This window comes from Fukomys damarensis, unplaced genomic scaffold (genome assembly GCF_012274545.1).
Source record: "Fukomys damarensis isolate Sample0158 unplaced genomic scaffold, DMR_v1.0_HiC HiC_scaffold_34, whole genome shotgun sequence".
In the NCBI taxonomy this organism is placed as follows: domain Eukaryota; kingdom Metazoa; phylum Chordata; class Mammalia; order Rodentia; family Bathyergidae; genus Fukomys; species Fukomys damarensis.
This window is the reverse complement of record NW_022900946.1, coordinates 4,412,322-4,430,041: the sequence shown is the minus strand read 5'-3', so window position 1 is coordinate 4,430,041 and position 17,720 is coordinate 4,412,322. Positions and strand designations below refer to the sequence as shown.

The 17,720-nt window shown below is 44.3% G+C and overlaps 1 protein-coding gene across 4 annotated transcripts in view; it reads left to right on the top strand.

Annotated features, from left to right (window-relative positions):
- Positions 1-17,720, top strand: part of Tnrc6a (trinucleotide repeat containing adaptor 6A) — a 183,048-nt gene that overhangs the window by 77,739 nt on the left and 87,589 nt on the right. The window lies entirely within an intron of this gene.

Genomic DNA, 17,720 nt, shown 5'->3' with positions numbered 1-17,720 from the left:
GAATAAATGAATAGGCTTAAGAATAGGGAATGACCCAACTCAGTCAGCAGGGCCCAGCGAGAAAGCAGACAAGGGTTTCTGACTTGGAAGAGAGCCTCACAGAGCCCTGGTCGCTTCTCTTCTGGACAGTGAAGCAGCAAAGCCAGCCCTGCAGCTGAGCTCACTCCGGAGCCTGTGAGGGAGGCTGTGTGGACTGAGCCCCCAGGGTGGATCACACTGGAAGTCAGCTTGTGTCTGACGCTTTTGAAGGATTCAGTGAACTCCTCATCATGTAAAGAGCCAGTCAGAGGTGGCTGGCCAGGGGGTGGCATGGCAGCAAGTCTTGGCACGATTAGCCATCAAAAAGACAAGGGTGCTCTTCAGAGTGGGGTGATGGCCGGGATACCAGGCTCTGGCAGCGGAAGGGAAGTGGCAGGACTGAGCGGAGAGCTGACGGTGCTGCAGGTGAAGGTCTGGTGTGGATGTGTCAGGGAGAAACCATCAAAAGGGACCCCAAGGACTGGAAGCCAAGGCAGACCTGTGGACAGGGATTCCCCCAACTCCAGGGTTCTCTGTGGGCCAAGGGGACAACCCCAGAGGACCTTCCAGGACATCCGTGCATCCATTCGGTGCTTTTCCACTGGGCCCTGAGTACCAGCGGTGCCACCTGCTGTGACCGCGGAGTGAAGGAGACACAACGGCTGTCCCTCGCCAACTGACCCTTTGGTGGAGTGATTGACAAAGAACCAACTGAATGATGTGTGTGTAGAGCTGGATAGATGGCGAGCTGTGCTATCAAGAAAAATGTAAAGGGAAAGGGAGCAGCAGGGAAGGGAAATCATTTAGCCAGAAGTTTCCAGTCTAGGAGCTTTTTTTTTTTTTTTAATCAACAAAAGTTTTCCAAGAATGGCACCTTTCTGTATCCTTTCCTTGGCCAGATACAGAAAAGTTACAACAATTGTGATAAGGTAGGCCTAACATTCCAGTGCCTGCTATATGCACACACAGAGCAGCCTTCCAATCTGTCCCCAGATGTTATCCTGCTTCAGGAGGGAAGCAGAGGTCAGGGATGCGGAGTGAGGGACCCGGGACCTCAGAACCCACCTTTACTCCACACCAGATCCTGCTCTGCTTTTTGACCACACAAAGCTAACTTAGCAGGGCGAGTCCTCTCAGCGCCACACACACGTATCTGGGCAACTACAATCAGTAGCATTAGCTAAGACAAGGAAAGAGAAAGTATATTCCTTTGAAGTCTGTGTGTGTGTGTGTGTGTGTGTGTGTGTGGAGCATCTGGGAGATATTTATTAAATTGTTAGTATTTACTGTGTTCTGAGCACTGTTAGAAGCACCGTGTTAATAGTTATGTAATCTCCATGGCAACCTTATGAATCATTCCAGGGATGAGTAAACTGAGGAATAGATAGGGTGACTCATAGGGTTCTTAACTTGCAGAGGCAAGATTGGGATTCACACAGTTGATTACCAGTCTGTGCTGTCTTTGCACAGTTTGGGGGAAGAATTTTAAGAAAGCCCAAGAGCCTGCAGAGAAGGTGAATACTTGGGTATTTTTCATGTTCCTGTTCTTTATTCCTGAGCCAATGTGGCTTGGGAAGCATGAGTTAAACATTTATTATCTCATTGAATCTTCAGAACTTCATTCCTTCAACACATTTGTTGAGCACCTGGTGTTATGTTTAGGTCTAGAATGGCCCCCCAAGAGGCTCATGTGTTCCGAGGCTGGGCTTTGGAAGGTAATTAGACCATGACGGTGATATATGCACAAGTGGATTAGTCCACTGACGAGTTCAGAGCTGAATGTGCTGTTAGGAGGTGAGGTCTCATCAGAAGAAGGTCACTGGGGGCGTGCCCTGGAAGGGTATTTCCTCCTGCCTGGCTCCCCACTTCCTGGCCACCATGATGTGAGCAGCTTTATTCCGCCAGACCCTTCTACCCCACCATTTCTCTTAGAGCCAGCTGATGGCAGACTGAAAACATGAGCCCAAATCACCCTCTTCTTCTTTGAGTTGTGAGTGTTGGGTATTTTGTCCCAATTATAAGAAGACAAAGTGAGACCAAGACACCTGGCATGAATGCACCATGAACTAGGAACACAATGGCAACAAGAGCCTATTTCTGATTCTGCAGTCTTAGTGGGGAGGTGGACGAGGAAAGAGTTCTATCATGGTGCAAGAGACTATGAAGGAGGTCAGCAAAGTGGGCAGCACTATGGGGGACATAAGAGGGACACCTAATCCCGGAAGGCTTCCAGGAGGAAAAAAGCCACGAGGATGACCAGGAGATTCTCAGGCAAAGCTGGGTTGGTAAAATGTGCTTCAGAGGAAAGACAAATACAAAAGCACCATACTGGAGGGCTACTGGTACAGTTACTTCCACGGCCAGCCCAAGGGACAGGTTTTGTTAATTCCCATGTTACAGATATGGAAACAAACCATGAGAGACTAAGGAGTGTGCAGGTGCTAACATCACACAGCAAAGAATCAGCAGAAGCAGGTTCTCAATCTAGATCTGAGGCAGATGGCTACGGCCCTCCCACTTCACACAGCCCAGCCCTGCAGAACCAGGACCCTGTGCTTGCCACCGCACAGGCCTAGACCAGCAGTGGCCCTCGTGTCTGGCAACAACTGCAGCCTGAGAGTGTCTCCCAGGGCCCCACGTTCCCGCCTTCCCCTTGCCGTACCTGGAACCCGGGTGGGTTATGAGTCCTTGGGTGGAGCTGCTAGGCTGCCTTGCTCCATGACTAGGTCCACAGTGATGGACGCTGCACCTGGCTAGCTGCTTGCTTCCCCGGGGAGCCTCTTACTGTGCATTTCTGCCCCTTGGGTTCTCCGCCAGCCAACATGCTAAACATGTTCTTTTCTTTTTTGTTTTCTTAACTTCTTTAAGAAACCTCTAGTTCCTCACCCCAGGATCTCCGGTGACTAAATCAGATACATTCCCCTCTGCTTTTGGGGTTTGTCACTAACCCAGTGTAGCAAAGTGACAGTCGTTGTCATTGCGGGCTGAATGAAGGAAAGCACAGCACAGTCCCAGGGAGGTGGGCTTGGGCGGGCTCTGGCCAGGGAGAACATTCAGCCCCGGGAGGGAGGTTGTCAGAAGGCCGCAGACCAGGGAGGCTGTCCAGACAGTGGAAGGCGCCCAGCCAGAGTGGATGAGTAACGCAGGAAGAATCGGGCTGTCGGCCTGCAGCGGAGATGACTGGGGTGACAGCAGAAGTGTCGCCTGCGGCCACTCCAAAGTTCATGCCTCTGCCGGCACCCAGGCGCTCGGTGCTCCCCGGCCCCTTTTAGCCCACTCTGCCATTTCTTTACCAACATTTGCGCAGAACGATTTCGCTTTCTTCCCTGAGAAAACTGAGACCGGTAATAAAGATGCCCTCTGCATGAGTTAAGTAGATCTGAACTCCCGTTCTCCTTTCACCTGCACTTTGGAGCCCTTCCTGCAGCTCTGGTCCATCTCTTCAGCATTTCCGCTCCACTAGTTCTCCTCCCTCTGTGAAGACAACAGATCTTTTCCATCCTTAGTAAAGAAGTAGCCCTCGGGCCTGCTGGCCTGCCCGGGATTTAGCTCAGTGGCTCTGCCACCTGCCTCACAACCGCAGGGTCCTGAGTTTGATCCCGAGTACCAAAAGAGAAGTTGCCTTCGACCCTGCTGGCCACCTTCTCCCTCCATTTCTATACAAGCAGCTGTTATGCTTTTTTCTCTTCTCTTCCCAGTTTCACTCGCGAGCTCTATCACACCCTTCAGCCCAGACCTTGGCGTGTCGATGCCACTGTAGAACATTAGATGAAGCCACATTAAATCGCCATAGTTTTATTGAGATATGATTCACACACCTTAAAATTCACTCATTTAAAGTATGCAGTTCAGTGGTTTTTAGTATACTTATGTTGGGCAGTCATCGTCACAGTCAAATTTAGAATATTTTCGTCACCTCCAAAAAAGCCCTATCTCCTTTAAATACCACCCTGCTTTGATCTTTCAATCTCCTACCTCAGCCCCAGGCAACCGCTACTTTACTTCCTGACTCTGTGGATTTGCCTATTCTAGACATTTCATATAAATGGAATTAAACAATACTATGTGGCCTTTTGTGTCTGTTTCTTTCATTTAACACAGTTTTCAAGGTTCATCCATGTTAGCGCATGGACCAGTAGTTGGTTCCCTTTTATGTCAAATAATATCCATTGAATGAATTTGCTACATTTTGTTAGCAAATTTATCAATTGGTGGACATTTGAGTTATTTCTACTTTTTTATTATGACAGTACTATGGAAATTTATTTTGAAGGTTTTTTGACATGCATTTATTTTTCTCTCCCTTAGGTACAGGGAATAGGTCATATGGGAATTACAGTTTTTATTTTTTGTGGGAATGCCAGACTGTTTTCCAGAGTGACTGCATCATTTTACATTCCCGCCAGCAGTGTATCGCAAGTCCAACTTGTCCACGTTCTTGTGGGCACTGGTTGTCTTTTTTTGTTATAGCCATCCTAGTGGATGTGAAATTGTTATCACACTGTGGTTTTGGTCTGCATTTTCCTGAAGACTAGTGATATCAGTTTTGTATGTGCTTATTGGTCATGTGCATATCTTCCTTGGAAAAATGGCTACACAGATCCTTACATGTCTTTTTTGTTATTGTGTTATAAAGTTGTTTTTATTTATTTTCTAGATACAGGTCTCTCATTCTGTTAGTTTCCTTTTTATTTATTTATTTTTTGGTACTGGGGATCAAAGGATCAAACTCAGGAACTTGCACTTTTGAGGCAGGCAGTGGCACCACTGAGCTAATCCCGGACTCATTCTGTTAGTTTTCTATTAGTGTAATAAACACCTGGGGAAAACAATGTAAAGGCAGAAAGGTTCATTTTGCCTCAGTTTAGGCAGGCTCAGTCCACAGCCTACTGGCTCCATTTCCCCTGGGCCCATGCTGAGCTAATACATCATAGTGGAGGGGTGTGGCAGGGCCAAGCTGCTCACCTCATGGTGGCCAGCAGTGGGGAGAGGAAAGAGGTGGGCAAAATATTCCCTATAAACATCCCCATTAACCACTTCCTCCCACGAGGCCCCAACTCTTAAATGTCCGTTAAGCTGTGAACATCAACAGATAAACCCAATAATGAAATTAGACCCCTCATAACCCAGTCACCTCATGCCTCTGAATACTGCTGCACTGGGACAAAGCTTTTCCACATAAGCTTTTGGGGAACATTCCAGATATGAATCATAATATTCATCTAATACATGATTTGCAAATGTTTTCTCCCGTTAAATGTGCTACTTTTTCAATTAGTAGTTCCTTTGATTCGCAAAATGGTCTGATTTTAATAATATTTAATTTATCCTTTTATTTTGTTGTTGCCTGTACTTTTAGTGTCATGTCTAAGCAAACATTGCCAAATCCAAGATCATGAAGATTTACCCCTGTGTTTTTCTTCTAAGAGTTTTATAGATACAGCTCTTCCATTTAGGTCTTTGAGCAATCTTAAGTAGTGTTTGTGTGTGGTATAAAGTAGAAATTGGGCTGGGGATTTAGCTCAGTGGTACCACACCTGCCTTGCAAGCACAAGGTCCTGAGTTCAATCCCCAGCACTGAAAATAAATAAAGTAGAGATCACACTTCATTCCTGTGCATTTGGGTATTCTGTTGTCCCGTACCACTTGTTGAAAAAAACACTACTCCTCCATAGATTTGTTTTGGCATCCTTATTGCCACGCAATTGATCATAAATGTAAAGGTTTATTTCTGGACTCAACCCTATTCTTTTGATGTCTATGTCCATTATGTTCATGTGAAACTGCTTAATTACTGTGCCTTGTAGTAACTTTTGACATTGAGGAGCATGAGTTCTCCTCCAACTTTGTATTCTTTTTGTTGTTTTTGCTCTGCTTCTGCTGCTCTTCTTCCTTTTCCTCTCCTTCCTCTTTGTCTTCTTCTTCCTCTGCCTCTTCCTCTTTCTCTTCTTCTGTCTCCATCTTGTTCTTCGTGTGGTTCTGCTACACCAAATCCAGGGCCTTGAACATTCTAGGCACTGTACCACTGAGCTAGCCTCAGCCCCAACTTTCCTCTTTTTCCAGATGTTTTTGGCAATTCTTGGTCTATTCAATTTCTATATAAATTTTAGGATTGGGCTGGGGATTTAGCTCAATGGTGCTGCCACCTGCCTCACAAATGCAAGGTCCCACATTCAATCCCTGGTACTGAAATAAATAAATAAACAAATAAAAAAATTTCTATAAACAGTCCAGCTTGGATTCTAATACAGCCTGAGTTGAATCTCAATCAATTTGGAGATTATTGCCATCTTAACACTACGAAGCCTTCTGATCGTTAAGCATGGATGTCCTTCCATTTATTTAGAACTTCTCTCATGAAACTGGCATGTTTGTAGTTCCAAAACAAGTATCAGTAATTTACTGTGATTCAGCCTAATGTATGGAGAAAAGAATTCTTTCAAGTTTTTCCTTAAAACAAGTATAATGTTGGGAAAGTGCTTTTCTAATGAGCTACATCCTCAGCTCCAGCCAGAAAAATATTGACATCCAAACCAGCTTCTAGAAGCACCACAAAACCATGATACACCGTACTGCGTTAGGAAGGAAGCTGGTGGTCTCCTGGGGGAGGAGTGTGGGGTAGGGTCTGAGAAGGGCATGGTTAAATATCTGGGGTAGAGTTACACTGTGTCTTCACTTTGGTCGTAGTTTATCCAGTTGTGTACTTTTCTGGATGTTATTCTTCTATAAATCAATAAATACATTTATTGAAAGCAATGACAACTAAAAGGTTCAGCACAGGTGGAGTTATTCTAGAAATGCAATACTAGTGAATAAAACTAATCTAGAACTTTCTATGAACCAGGCACTATTCAGAGCACCTTTAACAGTGCTTTAGGTTAGGAGCTACTGTCAACTCTGAGTTCCTGAAGAGGCAACTCAGGACCAGAGAAGCTAAGAAACTTGCCAAGGTCAAACATAATAATTGACACCTCTAGAATTTGAGCCAGTCAGTCTGGGTTCTCAAATTGTTATACAGACTAGCTATTGATATTAGTGTAACTCTTAATATTGGTTAAAGGAGAATTAATACATAATCTTCCTTAGAGACTAGAAGAGTTCTTAATTAAATTTAGCATCCATACTGATATACTAATACCATGTTTAACTTTAATATAGCACCAAGGGCTAGGGATGTGGCCCAGGAGTATAACACTTTCCTTGTATGCACACATTCCCATATTCAATCCCCAGCAAAGAAAAAACCTTGCAAAAAGTGTCAATATTGAACATCAGAAGCAAAGAGAAATAATATTGCTACCATTATTTAACATTATGCTAACTGTACCAGAATAAAAATAAGAGTTTTTTTAATTGCAAAGCAAACAGTATGATGTTTGCTAGTATTATTTTTGGGTGTCAGGATGGTGGAGTGGACTAAGGCACGAGACTTGAGGTGCACAAGTAACATGATCACCTCTCTGGACCATCCAACAGTACCACTGGAAAGTCCCATGAAAACTGAAGTAGTTGGTTACAAAACTAGTAGCCCAAATCAACATTTCCTCATTTCAGTAAAAAGAGCTAGGAAACAAAATGGAGAAACGTGGCACTTAAAACAACACCACGATCCACTATTACAACATTAGCAACAACAAAAATGAAGAAAAATCAGAGAAGAAACAAATTAAAATATATACCCTTTTCATCAGAAGATTTAATGGTGTAAAGATGCATATTCTCCCAAAAATAGCCCTTACCTTTAATTTTCTGTCAGTAAAAATACATTATGAAGTTTTTTTGGAAGCAGATTCACTGAGTCTAAAGTTCAAATGGAAAAATAAACAAGTGAAGCTAGCCAGGAAAATTCTGAAAAAGGAAAGTAATAAAGAAGGCTTAACCCTAGTAAGTACTAGAGCATATTATAGAGCTGTATTTATGAAAGAGTTTGGTAATGGTACATGAAGAGAAAGACAGATTAATGAAATGGGTTAAAGATCTAGAAATAGACCCAAATGCATTTGCAAAACCAGTATATGGTAAAGCTATATCCAAATCAGGGAGAAAAAAAATTATGTAGTGAAGTAATTGGTGTTGGAGCAGTTGGCTAGACATTTAGAAAAACATAAGTTAAAAATGGATGCCTGTCTAATTCCTTAGACCAAATGAATTCCAAATTGCTTGTGTTATTAATGTTCCATTACTTTAGTAAATATCTGAGATAATCAAATGTAAGCAGGTAGCGTTCAGTAGAGGAACGGATATAATTTAATATAAAATAAATATTATGTAAAGGATTTACAATGCAGGCTCAAAATGGCCACCTGGAGGGTCGGGGTGGAAGAGTGCAAAATGGCCATCTGTGTACGGAGAGCCTGAGGATCCAGTCAGAAGTCGAAAGCCTGGAGCTCCCTGCAGAGTCCCAGTGGCAGCCTGGAGATGGACATCCAAGAGCCATGGCGGAGACTGGAGCTCCTCTGAAGGAGAAAAAGCGAGACTTCCTTCTTCTCTCCCTTGTATTCCATCCAGGGTACAAGCCTAGAGGTTGGTGCCACTCACACCCGGGTGGGTCTTTCCTCTTCAGTCATCCAGACGCACCCAGAACTGCTTACTAATCCTTCAGGCGTTTGTTGGATACCACAGTTCACTGTCACATCACTAATAAAGAGATAGGTTTGCTTTGGCCAACAGTTTTGTCCATGGTGGATTGGCTCTGTTCTGTGGGGTGTGTGGCCAGTGGTACATAATGGTGGAGCAAAGCTGCTCCCTTTATGGCAGGAACATGAAAAAGGGACAGAAAGGGAAAGGAACTGCTGGATCAGGCCCCGGTGATGGAAGACCTCTCGCTAGACACCTCTTAAAGGTGCCATCCCCTCTCCTCAGATAGCAACATCCTGCAGGCCTTTGGGGTTACTCAACCAAACTGCAGCCAACACACAGTTCAGATGCAAATAAATGAAACCGAAACTGAGCGAGGGAGTGTGTGCACAGACAGCCTTGAACTGGAGAAAGTATTTTAAAGCATAACACAAAAGCTGATTCTAAAAAGAAAAAAAAAAAGACTACATAAATGTGAAACAAATACACAGACTAAAAGGTCAGGAACAAAAAGGGAAGTGAAAAAAGTTTTTCCAATCCAAACTGGACAAAGAACAAGTTGCTTTAATGTATAAGTTGTTCTTATAATTGAAACAAAGACATGAATAGCTTTAAAATTGGACAAAAATATGAAGACGCATCTCACAAAGAAAGAAATACAAATTGCTTATGAACACATAATGACACAAAAAAGTCGATCAGTCTTCTTAGTGGCTAAAGAAATACAAATAATAAAAAAAGAATATAAATTAAAGTGAGATGTGGGTGATACCCGCCACATTTTAAAATGTCTACATTCTTTTACCCAGCTCTTGTATGTCTGTGGATCTCTGCCACAGATATTTCAAATATGTGAATAATAATGTAAATAGACGATTTTAAAAATAATTGTAAACCAAAAGAACAGCTTAAGGTACAGGCAAAGAACTTTTCCCTAACTGCTGAGAATAAATTGCTGATGTCACCTAGAAAGGGACCCAGTAAAGGCCGCCTCTGTCTGGAATAAAGTAGTGCATATTTCCTACAAGCTAGGAAATTCTCCCACCTGACTCTAATACAGCCCCTGAAGTCAGAAAACCAGCACCGATGTCACTGAAGCGTCACTCTACTTTCAGTCCCGTAATTACAGCAATATCTTTTTATCAAAAGGATCCAGTTCAGAATCAAGAGCCCGCCCCCGCCCCCGCGATCAAACTCAGGACCTTGTGCTTTCAAGGCAGGCAACAGAACCACTGAGCTAAATCCCTGGCCCCTTCAAGCTGATTTTTAGTTGTTAACATCTTGTTGGCCTCCTTCAACCAGGATCATCAGTACATTAGTCTTTTGTTGATTTTCATCACCTTGACACATTTTTTTTTTACAAGTCCGTTGTTTTCTTCCTGTCTTGTCCTGTCCTTTCTTTATTTTACTTTATTTTTTTTAGACAAGGTCTCATGATACAGCACAGGCTGGCCTTGCACTTAGCGTGATCTTCTGCCTGGCATGGTGGCGCACACCTGTAATCCCAGCACTTGGGAGGCTGAGGCAGGAGGATCGCTGTGAGTTTGAGACCCCCCTGGGCTACATAGTGAGTTCCAGGTCAGTCTCAACTACATAGTGAGACCTCAAAATAATAATAATAATAATAATAAAATAAAATAAATAAAACAAAACCAAGAGAGCGATCTTCCTGCCCCCAGCCTCTGAGGGCTGGGGTCACAGCTGTGTGCTCCTGGGCCCAGCCCAGCTCACTGTTTTGAAAAACATCCCAGAGCTTTGTTTGTGTGCGGCTTCTGCCAGGGGCACATGTTGGACAAGAGCAGCATAGGAGTGCCGCTGTGTTCCTCCCACCGCACCCTACCAAGCGGTGCCAGGGTTTGATTTGTCTCATTTCTAATGATGCTAACACGATTTGCTCGAATATGATGGTGCCCACTTGTTCCCCTTTCGTCTATAATCTTGTGGGAGGTGTTTTGAAATTCTGTAAATATCCTGTTTCTCATCAAACTCTTTGGCAACAGCTTTATTGACTCTCATATTTAGAGTGAATAATTTGCTAAGTTTTGACATGTAGATACAGCTGTGAAACCATCACCACAATCAAGATACCAAACATATCCATCATCTCCAAACATTTCCTTCTGCCTTTTTATAATCTTTCCCTTAATCTTTTCTACTACCTTTTCATCCCCAGGGAACCACAGACACTCTTGCTATACCTATAGAATAAGTTGCATTTTCTCAAGGTTTTTTTTTTTTTTTTAATTCTTAATACTTACTTTTTGGGACAGGAACTCACACTATGTAGCCCAGGCTGTCCTCAAACTTGTGGTGACCCTCCTGCCTCAGCCTCCCAAGTGCTGGGATTACAGGTGTGAACCACCACACCCAGCTAATAGCTTTTAAATTTTGTTAGTGCGTTTACAAGTTAGCTTTTTTTGATATTTGTGACCAAATATCAAAGGTAATCAATTTAAAAGGAGAAAACGTTTGCTTTGACTCATGGTTTCAGAGACTTTAGCCACGTGACTCGTTACCTTTAGGCCTGTGTGAAGCAGAACAGCGTGGTGGGGAGCATTGGCAGCTCACCTCCTAGTGGTTGGGAAGCAAAAGGAGGAAGAAAAAGAACCTGGGGTAGCAATATCTCCTCCAAGGGTTGCTCCTCCTAGGACCTCTCAGAATTTCCACCATCTCCCAGTAGTGACATCCCCTGGAGACCAAAGCTTCACATAAGAGTTTTGGGGGTAAAATGTAAGATCGGACCATCAGAGGCACTACAGAGCGGTGTTCCTGTAGACCTAACTCTGTCTCCTTCACGATGCAGAACCCTCCTGAGAGCTACACCTGGTCGTTTGTGAATGAATTATAAGACTATTCTACTCATTGGGCCGGGGATTTAGCCCAGTGGTTCCACTGCCTGCCTTGCAGGCGCAAAGACCCGAGTTCAATCCCCGGTACCAAAAAAAAAAAAAAAAAAAAAAAAAAAATTCAAAAAAAAAAAAAAAAAAAGAATATTCTACTTGGACGATGAGGAAGTGACTGTTCGAGCTCTCGGTGAATCTCGTGCATTATTCCTTCTTATCCTCTCGGGGGTTCTTTTTCTGTCTTAAGTAACTTCGTGATACACGTCTGCTGTTTCTTTCTTAGCTAAAGAGACTCAAGCGTGGCCTCGGCCGATTTCGGGAGCTCTCCCTCCACCTAGTTCCCTCCTCTCTGGTATTCTAATCCTCGAGCTTCAGCCACTCCGGGCTCTGCAGACTACATTAGCCCAACTCTGGAACTCTTCCTGGGCACCTCTTTCCGTGCCACTGTGCCACTGCCTTTCCCGAGCTGCCCTTGAGCAGTAACCTCGGTCCATCGCAACGTTCACCTCACTTGTAACCCATCCCTCGGTATCCCTGCGCTTCACTGCATGGTGACTGTTTCATAAATCTGTGTTTCCAGTGGCTTCAGAAGGCTCTAGCTGCTCCATCTTGGTTGGAAACATAAGTACTCATTCTCCATCCAACTGTAAATGAATGGGTGAATTTAATGCGTGAACACATTTATTTTTTGCATTTATTTATTTTATTTGGGGACATATGGCTCCTATCACATCGAGTGCTACAATCCCTGAGTACCATTATGTATTTTCATGCTCAAATTATCCTCCGCTTGGTCCTGTATGTACCAGAATCATTAAATAGCCAGGTGCAGTGGCACACGCCTGGATGCCAGCTGCTCAGAGGCTGAGCCAAGAGAATCGCATGTCTGAGGGCAGCCTGGGCAATTTAGTAAGATCCTGTCTCAAAATAAAAATTTTGAAAAGGGCTGGGGATGGAGCTCAGTGTTCCCTGGATACTGTAAAAAGTTAAATATGAAAACGGTTAATGCAGCACTTCTCTACCAAAGTTTGTAGACTGAGAGTGAAGGGAGATGGCGCACGCCTGTAATCCCAGCATTTGGGAGGCTGAGGCAGGAGGATCGCTGAGTTTGAGATGATTCTCAGTCTATGCAAGGTTGTAGGTAATTGTAGGGAACGCTCATTGTTTTATGGAAGGGACTTGGAGTGCAGCGTATAGGTTTTGTAGTGGAGTTGTCGGGGAGGATCTTGGAAGCAACCTTTATAGAATACTGAGGAACAAGTATAGTTTGCCTCCAGTCTCCAAGGGCTGGGAGCAGTGGTTGAAATGGTCTAGTTGACCTGGGGAGTGTGTGTGCTAATGATTCAGTGGATAGGAGCCATGGAGGCTGAACAAATCATTCCACAACACCAGGAATTCTGGACACTCAGAGAAGTGAAAGGCGTTTATCATTATCTGAGAGCCTATTTCCTTATTTTCCAGTTTTAACATACCCTAACATTTCCAGTAGTGCAATTACTACATAAGTGGAGGGAGAATTATTTGCTGTTTGTTCAGAACTTGACAGAGACCTGTTCTCCACTCTAACATAATGAGAGTTCTTGGTATGCGAGTGATGGATCAGACACAGTTGTGTTGCTCTGTGTATTGTGGGGACGTGCCTGCCTCCTCACTGGGTCTTCTGGAGTACATAATAGGGAAAGACAATTCATTTCATTATGATTGCTTTTATTTCTCCTTTATGTCAGACATGTGTCATTGTTTTGGCCACTCTCCTGTCGGTGGTACAAAATACCCGATACTCACAATTTAAAAAAGAGAGATGTATTGGCTCAGAGTTTTCAGTGGGTTCAGTCCATGGTCGGTAGGCTCCGAGGCAGCCTGGTGGAGGGGCCTGGCGGAGGAGAGCCGCTCCTCTCACAGCAGCCAGGAAGCAGAGCTAAAGGGAGGAGCTGGAGACAAGAAAAGACCCTTCCAGGTCACACCCCAGTGACCCGCTTCAGCTGGTCCCTGCCTGCTCGCAGCGCATTGAGCCGTCAGCTCATCGGGAGACCGGTCCTGTGGGGTCCATGCTAGATCCGAGCAGTCACTGCATTTGCACTTGAAATCATGTCTTGGGTCAGTCATAGTTTCCACGACTGTTATTTAGTAATAGTAAAGGTGTTGTAAGATATTGATTATCAAAAGAGGGTACAGGGGCTAAAATGGTTGGGAGAAACATCTACAGTGAATGGTGAGGGAGGTGATCTCTAGAGCCAACTTCTAAAAAAATTTAGCCATTTATTATTTATGTGACTTTGCCCGAGTTAATTACTCTCATCTACAAAGTGAGTAAAATATTCCTATCTCATAGGGCTGTGTGAGGAAGCAATTAATGATTAGCTGATACTTGTAAATCACTTAGAACAGTGCCTGGCTGGCACATATTAAGTACCAAATAAATTTTACTTAGCATAAGTGCACACTCTCCAGGAAATCTTATCCACACGGATGTTTTGGATTTTTATTTATTTGTTATTGCGGAAAATTTCCAAATTTAAAGCTATTAGGCTCAGTGGCAGAAGATGTGTCAAGCATCCACAAGATTCCGGGTTCTATCGCCAGCACTGCAAAAACTAAAAATAAAAATAGTGAGTGATCATGCACCCCCAAAAATATTGAGTGAGAGTTGCTTAAAAATACCATATCTCACCTGCATTTAGGTAGCACTCACACAGAAGAAAATGGACAGTATTATCCATCACCGAGAGGAAGTGAGGTGGGGGCTGGAATAGTCGTGGGGATCTCCAGCATTTATTTGATGTGACGCAGGAGATTCTGGAAATGGACACAGAAAAGGAGTGGCAGGAGGTAAGCAGGAACATGCCGTCCAGAGAGGATGGCCAGAGAAGTCTCTCTTAAAAAGAGGGAGCAGTCAGTTGTGGCAAATGCAGCTAAGCAGCAATCAAAGTGAAGACAGAAAGGTTACCGCTGAGTTTGCTACTTCAAGGTCATTTGTGATCAAAGCAGTCGGGGCGACTGAGGGTATCGGGTTAACATAGGCTGGGGAGAGCAGGCAAGGAAGTGGGAGTAGCCTGTGTAGAACACTTTCCCAAGCAGCTTTGCCAAGGAGACCAGAAAAAATGCAGCTGGATAAGAACAGGCATCAAGGGAGCCTTCTGTTGTTTGTTTTCAGAAGGAAATGGCTAGAGTTTGTAAGGCGATGGGTGAATATTCAGGAGAAAGTGAGACTGATCATTTAGTAAAGAGAAAGGTTAAGAAGAGGAGGTCCCTTCGTGGGTCCCCAGTAAGAAGTAGTCAGAGCTGGTCTTGCGTGGTTAATCCTCTTCGGCTTCCTCCCATGTACCAATATTAAGTGAGACAGGGCCGGGAATGTAGGCCCAGTGGTACCACACCGGCCTGGCAAGCACAAGGTCCTGAGTTGATCCCTGGCGTCACCCCCCAAAAAAAGTAAGAGATAATTAAGATCCAGGCGTGGTGGCACATGCCTATAACCCCAGACTCAAGGGGGCTGAGGCAAGAGGATCTCAAGTTTGAGGCCAGAGCCCAGGCAATTTAGCAAAACCATGTCTCAAGATAAAAAATGTGAAGAGGGCCGGGGATGAAGCTCAGTGTGCACTCAATCATCAGTACCACTGTTACAGGGGGATAAATGTAACTCCACCCTGCTAGATGTCAGGACCCCCAAGTTCATGCTCCCCAAACCAAAGAATGAATTCTAAGGGACAACAGAGGCCAAGAGTAAGAAAAATTTATTGTGACAGCTCCTGAGAGACAGGAGGGGCCCTGAAAGTGGGTTGCCTGGACCCCACCTCAAGAGGAAGTTTTATAGAGCAAAATCTCTAGGTGAGTACAAAATTGCAAGATGGGTACAACATGGGTCAAAACTATGATCACCCAATAAGATTACAAGTACAGCCGCTTCGGTGATACTGACCCAGGCAGGAAGCAGCTCACGCAGCGAGTGCACATGGGAAGGACGAGGCCTTTCTAGGAAGAGCTGGATCAGGAGGTCCTGGTCCCCAGCTGGGTGACTGACGTGGGGCTAGACTTTATTGGGCCAGGTGACACCAATTATAGCCTAATCTCCAATTTATTGCGTATCCCTTGGGGAGACCTGGAGGCCTGGTCATTCCGTCTTTATCTTGAGGCCCGGCCTTCAACAGATGCGCCTCCAGCCACAGTTGTGATGTGTCCTCATCCTCTGCACTGGCTCCCCCGAGGGCCCAGCCCTGTGTGACTGCCTGTGGTATTTCCACCTAATTTAGCTGTACCACCGCCAGACATAGGAGATGGAGATAGAGAGGGAAAGAGAGACAGAGAGATGGAGAGAGATAAGACAGAGTCAGAGAGATGGCGGGGGAGAGAAAAAAAGGGAGAAATTGAATTAAAAGCAAATCTCAGGAGCCAGGCTTGGTGGCACATGCCTATAATCCCAGTGCTGGGAGACTGAGGCAGGAGGATCACTGTGAGTTCAAGACCAGCCTGGGCTACATAGTGAGTTCCAATTCATTCTGGGCCTTCTAGGTCTTGGTAGGCCTTCGTTCACGCTCGTCCTATGGGGAGCGGCCCTCCGGTACACTGTAGGATTTAGCTAAGTCCTACCCTCCCTCCTTCTAGATACCAGTAAATCCAGTGTGACAACCAAAAACTGGACGCTGGAGGTGATAAGCAAAACGCCTCAACAGAGAATGGTTGCATTAGTCAAACCTAAGAAAATGTAGTAAGAAAACCAGCTGATTTAAACAGCTGTGCAAATGTTGATAAATATTGCTATTTCCATTTCCTTATGCTGTTGTGGAAAATTATTCATAAACCTGGCATGAAAGCATATTGCATCATACATATAGGCTCATTTTTACCTCCTAAAGAAATACTGCAATATAACTTATGGGCAGAAAGGACCAGGAAAGACAAATATGTGTATGGTGACAGACCTCCGGCCTCCTGGAGGAAGGGCGGAAAAGGAATGTCATTAGTATTCATTTGGTGATTCTTTCACTTTCCATTTGTAAACTTGATTGTTTTTCAAAAAGTGTTGCTTATGTGCGCATAATATAAAAAGAAAACAAACCGCACCAAAGAAAGGGAAATGTATAATATGTTAACATTTTGATAAGTTTTATTTCTGAATTCATTCACTCATGTGTGGTTTATCACACGTCTTTTTCAGAGCAGATAGGAACTGGAGAGCCCAGAGAGGATTTGCTTATGTTTCATTAGAGATATGAGCATGTTTTAAAGTCAGTGTAAGGGCTGGGGATTTAGCTCAGTGGTTCCGCTGCCTGCCTTGCAAGTGCAAGGATCTGAGTTCGATCCCTGGTACCAAATAATTAAAGTCAGTGGAAGGGCTGGACGCTGTAGTGTGTACCTCTACAGGCCCAGCACTCAGGAAGCTGAGGCGGGAGGATGGGCGAGTTGGAGGACAGCCTGGGATCCTGCCTCAACAAACCACATCAATCAATCAATCGTCGGTGGAAAGACAAAAAAACAAAATCATAGTCACATTCTGAGAAGGTAGAGTAGATTTTAAGCACAAAAATCAGAATTACTTAGATTATAAACGGAAGCACTGTGAGAGTATGGAATGAACATACACGTGTATCTAGCTACTCGTATTATATTGCTGTGTCTACCTGCAGGTATTTTTCTCATTGCAGCTACATACAGGTAATGTATATTTTTCTTTTTTTAAGTACTGGGGATTGAACCAGGGCCTTGGCACCAAACCACATATATACCCCTTTTTCACTGTCTCGAGACAGAGTTTCCTTAAATCCTTGCCCAGGCAGTGGTTGAATTTGTGATCTTCCTGCCTCAGCCTCAGGTGGTGCAGTCCTGTAGGCGCCAGGCTCGCCTGTGCATCTTCCTGTGTCTACAAATACACGTATCTGAGTTTGTCAACATGCTGCTGTGTGAGCTGCAGTATCCTAACACAGGCCAGGAACTAGGTTTTTTAAAGCCATCTCCTTAGGTTGGACATTTTGGCCATTTACTGTTTTTCACCATCGTCCATGCTGTGACCGGTATCTTGACTGAAATATTTGTAGAAACCCAGGCGTATTTCCTGAGCCGAATTTTGTGCAAGTGGAATTGCTGAGTCAAAGGGTCTATCAAACTCGGTGAATAAAAATCGCTTTTAAACCTCACAACTCTTATCAGGTATCCATTCTTCACCTCAGGAGAAAACAGGAGCAGAGAGGATGAGTATCTGGACCAAGGTCAAAAATAATTATTAGTGGCTGAATTCAAAAGCCGCGCGGGCTCATCCTGCTGCGGCACGGGCGAGGGTGGATTTTTTTT